Source organism: Dermacentor andersoni, chromosome 1 (assembly GCF_023375885.2).
Source record: "Dermacentor andersoni chromosome 1, qqDerAnde1_hic_scaffold, whole genome shotgun sequence".
Lineage (NCBI taxonomy): Eukaryota > Metazoa > Arthropoda > Arachnida > Ixodida > Ixodidae > Dermacentor > Dermacentor andersoni.
In genome coordinates, this window is record NC_092814.1 from 112180930 (window position 1) to 112193595 (window position 12666).

Genomic DNA, 12666 nt, shown 5'->3' on the forward strand with positions numbered 1-12666 from the left:
TCAATGCGAATATATGACAAACGGGGTACTTTATTTAAAAGTAGTCTCCATGAGCATTTGGACATTTGTCCCATTGACTAACGAGTCGCGTGATTCCCATCTCATAAAACTCCTTCGGTTGCTGCTTCGAAAAGTCTGCAACTGACTCTCACGTCATCGTCCGACACGAATCTGGTTCCTCTGAGGTGTTTTTCAAATGCTCCAAAATGTGGAAGTCGCAAGGCGACAGGTCTGGGCTGTATGGCGGATGTTCCAGCGTTTCCCACTTGAACTTTGCCAGTTTTGTATTAACCACATCGGCGACGTAGGGACGGGCATTGTCGTGGAGCAAAATGACCTCATTCTTCAATTTTCCACGTCGTTTGTTCTTGATTGCGACACGCAGCCGATCCGACGTTTCAAAAATCGGAAACGATTGATAGTCTCTCAATATTTAACAAATTATATCACTAATGGCCCCTGACGATCGAAAAAAAAAAAAGTCAACAACACCTTCCCGGCGGAAATGACGGCCATTTCTTCATTTTTTTTTGGGTGGGTGGGGGGGGGGGGGTGAATTCGAATGTTTCCACTGTAAGCTTTGCAGTCGTGTTTCAAGCTCGCAGAAGTGGCACCATGGTTCGTCTCCGGTCACAACTGCAGACAAGAAAGCGTCGCTCTCATTCTCATACCGCATCAGTTGAGTCAAGGCAGCGCCGAAGTTCTCCGTCTTCTGACGGTGGTTCAAAATATTGGGCATCCATTGCCCACACAAGAGCCGATAACCGAGATGTTCATAAATTATGGCGTGAACCGAACCGTGACTGATGTTCACACGCTCTGCCAGTTCATCGATGCTTATCCTCCGTTCTTGTCTCATCAACTCATCAACCTTTGCAATTTTGTTGGGGGTGATTGCACGGTGACTTTGATCCGGTCTTGGATCGTCTTTGCAACGTTCACGTCCTTCTTTGAACCGTTTCCTCCAACGCTTCACAGTGGCCAATGAAATGTAATGTTCAACGTAGACGGCAGCCATACGGCGACTAATTTCTTTTTAGGAAACACCTTCGGCTGTCAAAAACGTCACCGCACCACGCTGCTCAACTTCTGGAGCGTACATTACGTCACGAAATCATGTTCAACCCAGTGTATGAGAGCATTAAAGAACATGTATCCTCACACCTGCGTGTCACTTTTGTAAATGAGAGATGCCCGTGTGCTACGCGCATGCCTCGCAGATAATGAACCGAACCATTATTGCGCGGGGTTGGTAGGCTCACTTTCATTTGACTCGCCCTCGTACATTAGAAATGCGAAGATACAATGGAATATACATATGCGAAGATACAGCTTGATAAAGGGCAAAAATGTGTCACTGGAAACAAAGTTCACTGCACGTATACACAAAACCTCGCAACAAGATATTTAAATATACGTATAAGTCTCCAATAAATCCACGTATCTAAGAAAAAGTCACTGTATATAATGTGTCAAAAAAGGTAAATAAACATGTTGCGCAATCACAGGTTCACAGAATCCTCGATCCCGCCCCCATTCCATCCACTGCCCCCGATGTATCGCGTGCGACGGATGGCGACGCGCTTCCTCCCCGCTTTTCTCCTTTGCGCACACAAGACTAAGCCACCATCGTCGACTCAACCAATGCACCCCCCCCCCGCTCTACGCTTTCACTCGCACATACAGCATGCGTCGCGCGGCCACGATGTTATCGCCCGCGGACTTTATACAGAACATGAGGGCGACGACAGGAATGCGACTGGGTTGTCCATTGTTGCATCTGGGTCGCAAGCCCCAAGGGTAGCGTTGGCCTGGCGGCCTGGGGCACAGCTGGAAGCATCCGAAGGTCCTGGCAAAGGATGAGTCGACTGCTAACAGAACAACTTGTTTATTATAGCATCGCAAAAGAGCGGCCGGTCAGGTCGACCGAAGTGGAGAGACGGGAGAGCACGTTACTCGACGGAAGAATTCGGAGCCTCTCTCTTGGCGTCCGGGGACAGCTGCTTTTATACTCTCGGAGTCGAGGGCAAGAAGGAACGGCTCGGGATGAGGCGCACGTGACGGCGACGCGCGGACACGTTGAGACGAGAAGTGACGCATCCGTCGGGCCGGCGCTGGTCAGACCACCTCGCTTCACAGTTGGGGAGCTCCTCTCCCCGGCTGCCGCGCTTTGACAAGCGTGGGCACCAACATGCACACACACACACACGCACTCACGAAGACACGTGGCATTGAAACATGCCTGGACGCGCATGGCAGGAGGCGTTGCGGCAGCGCTGAACAGGCCAAAATGTCCGCCGCTTTGAACGAAGCCCCGGCATCCGTTGCATCCGCGCCGGCTATACCGCGCGTCGTAGGCGAAACGTAACAGACCGCCCCGCCGGGAGAAGGAGATCCCGATGGTCAGGGGACTGCATCCGCTGTCCGGAGGGATGTCGCTCGATGATGCTCATAACCGAAGTCGGTCGTCCCTCGGCGTTTCTTGAGCGCAGCGCACAGAGAAGGCCTCGTTCTCACGTTCAGGTTCACACGGGACACTGCAAAGTGACTTCGGGAGAGTTGCCATTTTTGTTCTCGTTCCCAGCAAGCGTTAGAACTACGCCGAAACTCAACCGCTCAGTCAGCAAGCACGACACAACCCTCACTAAGCCATGCCAGGCTCTTTCCCCTTTTATACTACTGCCTAGTTCCTTACAGTAGTCTAGCAGCACTCAGAGCGCGTCCACAAATTAGAAAATTGCACTAGAAAGCACGTCATGACTTTGAAACACTAAACAAAAGCAATATGTTAAAAATCCTGCCTCAGGAAGAAAACATCAGTAACAAACAACTTTGAGGCTGATTCCTACGTTAGGGGCCTCGACTTAAGCCATCGGCGTTACCGTTGAGACTCCCCTTTTTGTAACGCACCTCAAAGGAATACTGTTGCAAAGCGAGGCTCCAGCGCAGGAGGCGGCCATTTTTGGAACAGATGGTCTGCAGCTATTGGAGAGGGCAGTGATCCGTCTCGAAGCATGCGAAGCGGAGACCGCAGCGAGCGACCGTACACCAGCTCAGCTGGCGAAAACCCCGTAGCCGCATGCGGCGCGGTCCTCAATGCAAACATCACCCCAGGCAGACATAGCTCCCAGTCAGTTTGTTGTTCAAACCACAATGCTCTCAACACGCGCTTCATGACGGAGTGGAGCTTTTCAACGGAATTCGACTGTGGGTAGTACACTGAGCTGTGTAACAGCTTGACCCCACACCTTTCGAGAAAGGCCACCCTTCGTAACCTCAGTGACGCGGATATTAACCACCTCACCCATATCTTCAATGATTGCTGGCGCAAGGGCATGCTTCCCCAAGCATGGCGACACGCCGACATCACACTGATCCCCAAACCGGGCAAGCCTGTTAAGGTTGAAGACTTACGACCCATCTCCCTAACATCCTGCATTGGTAAGCTCATGGAGCATGTACTCTTGCGGCGTCTGCAGCCCTTCCTCGAAGAAAAATCATTCTTTTCTAACTGTCAATTCGGATATTGGGCTCATATGTCTGCCAAAGATGTGCTTTTACAATTGCGGGAGGAAGTCATAGGACCTCCGTCGTCCGCCCAAACGAGAGCACTCATCGCCTTAGACCTAAAAGGGGCATTCGATAATGTTGAACATGACCTCATCCTTCGCAATGTTGCACATTCACACTGTGGAATTCGTATGTACAACTATATCCGCGCATTTCTTCGAGATCGCACAGCCACCGTAGGAATGGGACCGCATCGATTCGGTACGATTCGCCTTGTGGGACGTGGGACACCCCAGGGCTCAGTTCTTTCCCCTACTCTATTCAATATCGCGCTCGCAGGGCTCCCCCGGCTACTCGACCAGATATCCCTGATGTCGCCCACGCTATTTATGCGGACGACATTACTATCTGGTCGACACGGGGTTCCGACGGAGCCATCCAGGACCGACTGCAGCAAGCAGTCGATACAGTTTCCGAGTACGTGAGAAAATGCGGCTTAAGATGTGCTCCGGAAAAGTCGGAGCTCAAAATCATTCGCCCCCGGAGCCGTTCCTCTACTCCCCCTATCACTGTGCACGTGGATGGCACACCGATACCACAGGTTAATCGTGTTCGTATCCTCGGCCTACACGTCCAAGCGGATGGCAGGTCAAACTACACTGTTTCCCTTCTATCCAGACAGACTGAGCAAGTTCTGGCCATGATCCGGAGGGTCTCCAACAGGCGCTCGGGCATTCGAGAAGAGGACCTGCTGCGCTTGGTGGAGGCATGCGTGATCAGCCGCCTTACATACCATCTCCCATTTCAGCGGTTGACCCAAGCGCAAGAACTTCGCATAGACTCAATGATTCGCAAAGCGACGAAGCTGGCCCATGGCCTCCCGAACTATACTTCCACACGCCGTCTCCTTAGCTTAGGGACACATAACACACTAGGCGAGCTGCTAGAGGCACATTGGGTCAGCCATCGCCAGCGCCTCCTACTCACTCCTACTGGCCGCCATCTTCTCACACGGCTAGGATACTCTGTCCCGCCCCTTGAGTCTGAAACCCGTCCAACGATCTTGTCGTCAGCGATACGCCAAGCACTAAGTATTCATCCATTGCCACGTAATATGCACCCCGAGCATGACAAAGGGCGGCGCAAAGCCCGTGTACGATACATCGGCCGCATGCTTGCAAGCATCCCGGAAACACATACTTTATACACGGACACATCACGCACTCACGAGGGCTATATCTCGGTAGTTTTGGATGGCACCGAATCCCTGAGAGACCCTGCTGCAATGCGCGGAACAAATGCCGCTTACGGAGAAATTCTCGATGTTGCTCTTGCAATTCGATACGCCATCCGTGTTCCTGAGGAAGTGTATATATTGACGGACTCGCAACAGGCATGCCGGGCGTTCCTATCAGGACATGGCATCCCGAGAGCGGCGCTCCAAATTCTCAAACAGATCCCGCAAAATACACCAACCACAGCTCCCCCGCATCCACTTACTCTGGGCCCCTGGTCATACCTCGCTGCCGGGTAACGAACGCGCACATGCGGTTGCCCGAGAAATTTCCCTCCGGGCGACTCGGCGTGGTGAGGCGACTAGTTCAGAGTGGGGGGATCCCTTGCTCCTTTACAAAGACATACTCCGTCATTATACACGCATTCGTCGCACCCACACCGCACCACCGCCGTCCTTCTCGCGGGAGGAAGCAGTAGCATTACGCCAGTTACAAACCGCAACTTTTCCAAATCTTGTCTCTCTCAATAAATTCTACCCACACTGTTATGCAGATCGTTGCCCTGGCTGTGGCAGCTCGCCCACAATCTTCCACGTCACGATTGAGTGCACTGCAAACCTCTTTCCTTCCTTGCCAACTCTCCTTTACCCCCTACGCAACAAAGAGCTGTGGGACGATGCCCTCCGCGACGGTGCCCTCCGAGCTGTGATACAACGGGCTCGAAACATCGCCGGAATCATCTTAGGGACCCTGGACTGAGGGTTCCTCCCACACTGCTCTCGCCATTCAAATATTATTAATAAAGATGTTTTACTCTCTCTCTGAAAAAAGTAATTAAGCAGGACATTAGCAGACATATACGACGTTTCAACAATAAATTTGGCTTACTCGTGTCTTCTTTTAAACCGTTTTTATCGTCTTCTATGCGCTATAAGAACGTTCTCTTTTGTGCTATCTGGGCCCGGCGCGGGCGCGGAGGGGGAACGTGACGGCGGGGTAGGGCGGCATAGGTCATCACTTCTGGCTGAGGCCGTGGAGATTCTAGGACTCCAAGTGATTGATGGATCTCCTCTCAGACGATGTCAGCAATGGAGGCTACTTGAGGGAACATCCTGTGCAGTTCTTCGCGTACAATGGCTCTGATGGTCTCTAAAAATTTAATTCTCGGGTTTTAAGTGCCAAAACTGCGGTCTGATTATAAAGCACGCCATAGTGGAGAACTCTGGAAATTTGGGCCACCTGGGGTTCTTTAACGTGCACCTAAATCTAAGTACACAGGTGTTTTTGCTCCCATCGAAATGTGGCAGCTGTGGCCGGGATTCGATCCCGTGACCTCGGGTTTAGCAGCCTAACACCGTAGCCACTAAGCAACCTCGGCAGCTTCTGATGGTGTCTCGGAGCTCAGTGGAGCCTATGCAGTGCTTGGATTGGAGCCTAGTGCTTGGAGTTAATTGTACTGCCCAGTGTGCATTTCCAGCGTCTTGTCAATGTCCGTGGATTCCGTTACAAATTCTCCGATGGTCTTGGGTGGATTGCAAATCAATCCGCTGAAAAATTGGAGGACGCTTGAGCTTCGCCTTCAAGAGTGGAACGCGACAGCGTTCCCGTCCATCTGCCAAGGGGTGTAAGACAATGCGCTATGGCGCAGCGATCACTTACGAGGCGCCCCGCATCGAACTTTGCACCCACCAATCACGCGGTGAGCGTCGAGCAACGCAGCGTTCGGCGCGGCAACGAAACGTGTGCCTGAGCAAGCGGAACGAACCAAAGAACTCGGAGTCTCGGAGGGGGAAACGATGTACGCCAGCCAAACTATCCAAACGTCGTGATCGGCACGGGCAGAGAGATAGACAGATAGTGATCTAAAGAAAGGAAGGACGCTTGATTCTGCAACCCGTGGGGGAGCGTAAAGCCCCTCAATTTTTCACGGCAGATTGAGGGGCTTTAGGGGAGTACGGCGAAGCGTCGTCAGGGGAGAGGGAATCCGGGCCGCGACGCGCCTCGCACCGGTCCCCCCACAGCCGCAATGCGCGCGTGGCGCGCCACCTGTCGGGGCAGCGCCGTACATTGAGAGGAGGTGGCCTTCTGTGTTTGCCGCAAGATGGCTCTGCGTGTGCGGAAAGCGCAGAAGAAATGTAGCGGAAACGCACATCGCTACTCGTGTAACTGCGACTTCTGTAAGTTACATGTTCACGATTACCGATATACACCGCAGTATAACTTTCTACGGCTCGTTTCTAAGGCAACACCGCATTCACTAGACGCGCTTTTGTACCGGTTTGAATGTATCGTACAGTATTTGTTTTAGTTCAGAACGTGGTGATCTTAAGAGTTAAACGAATGCCGGTAAGAGCTTCTGTTAAATCTTTCTTTTTTTAACTACATACAGGCACTCTCCCAGTGAAACCGTGGCTGCAAAGCAAAGGCATTTTTGTACCTTGGTCTGTGAATTGCTTTATATGCAAAAAACCGGAGACGATTGAGCATATCTTTTTGGACTGTCATGACGCAGTGTTTTTGTGGGATATTCTAAAACATAGCCTTAAAAAGGAATTGCCGTTAAGTGCTTTCGGGATACGCTTCCTGCCATGCGCGGAACCAGAGGGAGTGCCTGTCGATCTGTTAATGCTTCTGTGCATGCACAGTGTATGGCGAACGCGTATGGATATTAGACATGAGCGCATTGTTCAGGCCCCAGCACATGAATACTTCATTGAAAGTGTGTTATATATACGCGAATTTTTCTGTGCACAGAGTGATCCTCCTGAATGGCTAAGTGCTTTGGATAAAGTGACTAGCCTACATCGTTCTTATCACACCACACTGATCCGGCATTGACTAGTTGTTTTTATGGCCATGTAATACTCACATTGTATTTTCTTTTGCCAAGCCGGTAATAAAATAAAAAAAAGCAAGAAAAAGAACTCGTGGTAGTCTCCGTCTCACACTCCGGAGGCTCTGGTTCGATTCCCACCCAGCCCATCTTGCAAGTTGTTTTTTATTCATGAAGTGCCTCCCGGGAGTTATCGCTCACGGCCAACGCCGCCGACACGGACACCGACTTTTCTGCGACATGAGCTCCTTAACGCTGTCGCGTTAAAAGCTCTTGCTACGCACCACGCATGAGGAAGTAAACTTTATTGCCCTCATACACGTCTGGGTCGGTGTGGTGGAACAGGAGTGTCATCTCTTCCGTGTAGATCGCAATGTTCTCGTTGGGGAGTTGCACACAGGATTCCAGTATCACTTCAGCCCTCTCTTTGCGTGCAACGCTCGTGAAGGTGTCCAAGAAAGTGCTGCAGAAAAGGTCCCACAATGTCAGGGTTGACTACGATTCTCAAACCACGTCCTGGCGGTGTCTTCTAATGAGAAGTATATATGCTGCAGCTTGTCGTTGGAGTTCCAGTTGCTGAATGTAGCAACCCTTTTGTATGTTTCCAGCCAGCTTTCCGGGTCTTCAAACGATAATCCGCGGAAAGGTCAGTGGCTCCCTGGGCTGTTTCAGCAGCACGATGGGAGACGCTGGGGCTGCCATTGTGTTTGTTCACTTGGCCGCAATCTTTCTGCTCATCTCAAGTAGAACTCCGTCCGGGGTGACGCTGGTGTTGTCTTCAGTGTGTGGGTTTGACAGGGGTGTCTGGTACATGAATGCAAAAGCGCCTTCACCAGATGTCACGTAGTGAAAGTCAAGGACACAGTAGCAAAACTGTGAATGCCAAAACTAACTCTTTATTGGGCGAACTTACGTCCCTAAAAGCAAGTGACATTCAAAGCACAACGACAGCGGCGAACACAGCGATCGTCGAAAATTTAATCTGTGGGTCAAGCACGTCAGCTTTTATACATGGCTCGTTGAAGGTTCCAGCGTAACCGCTAGTGCCCGAGTGTCCTCCAGAAAGTACTACACAATTCGCGTCGCGCATGCAATCAGATTACAGAAGGTTCGGTGCCAACAGACAACGGATAGAACCATTGATAACATTCCAGAAACTTCCGTACATGCAGGCGCGTCCTACACTGAACGATAAACATTTGTTAGCGTATGAAAAGCGGTCACCCGATGAAGACAGTGATGACTAATGGGAAAGCTGAAATATGGTAAATCTTGTGCAGCTTAATTAAGTGTACAGAGCAATAAAACAACATTTTACTGTGGTAGCCCTGTTGCATTGGTGGTTGTCTCCAATGGCCAGAACAGGATGGGATTGAAGGTGAAAATGTACCACAATTTGTCATCAACATCAAACGAAAATTCTGTCCGCAGCACCACTTAGCTCCTGTATTCTAATAAATATAAGCTTCACGTCAAGTAAACAGAAAAAAAAAGCCATTTGCCCTTGTGATACATGAAGGTAACACAAAAGTTTGCATGCCTATTGACGAGTCGAATTACAGATTAGATAGATTATGGGGTTTTACGTGCCAAAACCACTTTCTGATTATGAGGCACGCCGTAGTGGAGGACTCCGGAAATGTCGACCGCCTGGGGTTCTTTAACGTGCACCTAAATCTAAGTACACGGGTGTTTTCGCATTTCGCCCCCATCGAAATGCGGCTGGCGTGGCCGGGATTCGATCCCGCGACCTCGTGCTCAGCAGCCCAACACCATAGCCACTGAGCAACCACAGGGTCGAATTACAGAACAGCCGCACTCAATCAAGCATTCTCATGACAGCAGCAAGGCCAGAGCGCACAATGTGCTTGAGCTTTGGAGACACAAATGCCATGGCAGTGCAACAGTAGGAAGCCTAGTTGAAGCTTTGCACCTACTGGGCTACAATGAGCTGGCCATGACATTCAAGCCCCGATTTTGGTCTGGGTTTTACTGCTCTCCTTACTGATACAGCTAATGAAGTAAATCAGTGGTTTCCTGCACTCTGCAATGAGCTGTTACTGATATTCAAATTGTGCTTTTGGTCTGATGTTGACTGCTGAGCTCATTGATAAAGCTAGGTTGTCAAGCAAATCCACCTCCAGCAGGATTCATTAGTTTTTGGTATATGGAGAGCCCAGATGAGGGACATTTCAAGCAGTCTTGCTCTTTTTTTTTTTTTTTTTGCTAGTAAATACTATTCCAAGCTTACTGGAATTAAAATTCTATACTATGACATCACTAGAAAAAAAAATATGCAGCTGAACTGTCAACTGAAAGAATAAAAAGCAGAGGGAGGATTTACTTATGTCATGAGTGGCTTAAAGGGACACTAAAAGTTAATATTAAGTCAACGTGGACTGTTGAAATACCATCCCAGAAACCTCGAAACGCTTGTTTCATGCGAAGAAGAGACTTATTTTAAGAGAAAATGCGTTCTGAAGCGTACGCGTACCTCTAGCGCAGTTCAAATCGCCCGCCCCCCGATCGAGGAGTGGCGACGTCATGGTCTCATAGTGATGTTGCGCCGTCGGTGAGTAGAACGGCGTCCGCAGACGGCGCTACGGCTTTTCTGCGCAAAGCGCAAACGTGCGGCCAGACACAGAGCCAAGACAGAGCCGACAGCAGCGCGAAAGCAGAACCATGGCAGAACTGTGGTGGCTAGCAGAAGGGAAAGCGCGCGACGATAAGCTGGTTCTTTATTTTACGACGCCAACTTTGATGCTCGTTGCAATGGTCGACCCTGACAACGACACGGCTCGCAATGCTGGGCTAGATTTCAGCGATTTAAGTACAGACGAATGTGACCTGCTGCTGAGGGCTTGCGCTGCCGGCGTCGTTGCGTACTACTACGACGGCAACTGTATGTCATGTCTGTACATATTCGCAGATTTGTAGGTTTTCCTTCGTGAAAACCAAATGCTGCACTGACCGCGCTGGGACGTCTTCGACCTGCAGTTGTTCTTGCGCTTCGGAGAATGCAGGCAAGACCGACGAAACAGCGCTACGGAAAAGCATTGCTTTGAAAGGCACTCCACACGACTGCAGTAAGTCGGCGTTGAACTCGTAATCCTCTGGACGAAAGTGCAGTGAGCACACTATGCGATTTTTCGGCTCTTCTCCAACACGCTGTGGCAGAGGTACGACACTTAACCACTTCGAACGGAGAGGTTCACTCGTTGGCACACAGTGATAAGTAACGTTGGATTCGCCGCTGCAACTGCCCTTGGCCAAGTTCCGCGGACCGTTCGCGCATCCCACGACATCACATGGACGTGGCATTCTCGCTGCTAGTTTCAAATTCAAGTTTCACGAGCCAGCAGAACCAGCGCAGCACGACGCGATAACCAAACAACTTAAAGTCCAAGGCACGCACGGCGCAGAGTCGAGCGAAACGAAACCTTTCGACCACTCATACTACTGAAGGATAACATCAAAATGTTTTTTCTTAGAATCGAACAGAAGTAGACAAGTAGCATTTTCTCCTGTCTTATAACCTAATGAAATGATCTTTTTAATACGAGTAGTTGAGTACTAGTGACATAAGTTATGATGAGGAGTGCCTTCGTCATCGGGCTAGTACCGGAATGTCACTGGGGGGGTCTCAAATCGTGTCATGCATTTACCTCAATTTCTTGGTTACTAACGCTCTGCTCGCGATTATATTGACGCCTTAGACGTTCTAGAGCATTGCTTTATCACTTTAACTTGACTTCATAGTAACCTTTAGTGTCCCTTTAAGCTTTCAGGACAAGGTGTAGGTGTGCTGCAGGACCTTGTGCAGCTTAATGGAAAGACTGGAAAGATGTCATCACTATAGCATGATCAGGCCTTAGAATGTGGATCTGTGCCCTATTTTGAATTTGTTGCGACTAAGCTGTTAGTAGTCAAGCTTATGTAGCATTGTCTAGTCAGCAGTTACACAAATGGTCAGGTCAGGCAATTCATTGGTGGATCTTTGTCAATACAGAATGATCAAGGATTGATTTTCTGCTAGAGTATTTTTGTGGTCATGATGTGCTTATTCAAAGATAAGGCAGCCTGCTTATACTATTCTGAAAGCTCTCCAACATTAAACAGTGTAATTAATTAAACTAGGAGATACTAAGAAATAATGTAATTACAGGTGTCGTGGCTAAAATCTGTAGACAAGTTGCCATTCAAATCTTTAGTGTCTGAGCATAACATATTACTGCAGGCAGTATTTTGGTACTTGCAGAAACATTTCACCATGCCACAAGGCAATTATTCTCTGAAAGTTTTTACTAGTTTAGCAAAAGCAGTTTATTTCATGGCAAATAAGTTCTGCAGAATGCACCAAGATGGAGGAAGGTTCATAAAAAAAAAAAAACATCATCCACCCAAATGTAGCACGAAGCCACAAAGGAAACCCAATACAACTGAAGAAAAATTCATTCTAGTCCAGAATTCGAACCCAGGACCAATGCTTTTCAGAGGCGGTTGTTCTACTACTAAGCTAACCAGGCGACTAACAGATCGCAGTGCAAGTGCAAATTAATCGACAACTCGAACCATAGGGACACAGAATATGGCAAATCAGTTCTGTGGAATCCTGCAAGGCAGAGGAAGGTCTATGAAAAAGAATTGTCCACACGAATGTAGCACGAAGCTACAAAGGAAGCCCAATACAGGTTTCCCGGAAAGGGAGCTTCGCAGTTAAAAATTTGTCCTGGTTTGGGATTCAAACTCGGGACCAGCACCTTTCTGGGGCAATAGTTTACCATCTGAGCTAACTAGGCGGCTAGTAGATGGCAATGCAAGGGTGAACTAATCGACAACTCCCATTGGTCCCAGGATTGAATCCTGGACAAGGAGAAATCTTTTCTCAGCTTCAACACTTTCTGAGAAACCTGTATTGAATTTCCTTTTTTGGTTTGTGCTACATTCTGGATGAATGACAATTTCCTTTCAAGTTTATTTCATGCTGGAATACCTGTTGTAAGACCAGGTGTTCTTGGAATTGGTAAACCTACATTACGATTTCATTCTACACTTGATTAAATGACATAACATCAAAAAGTGAACAGC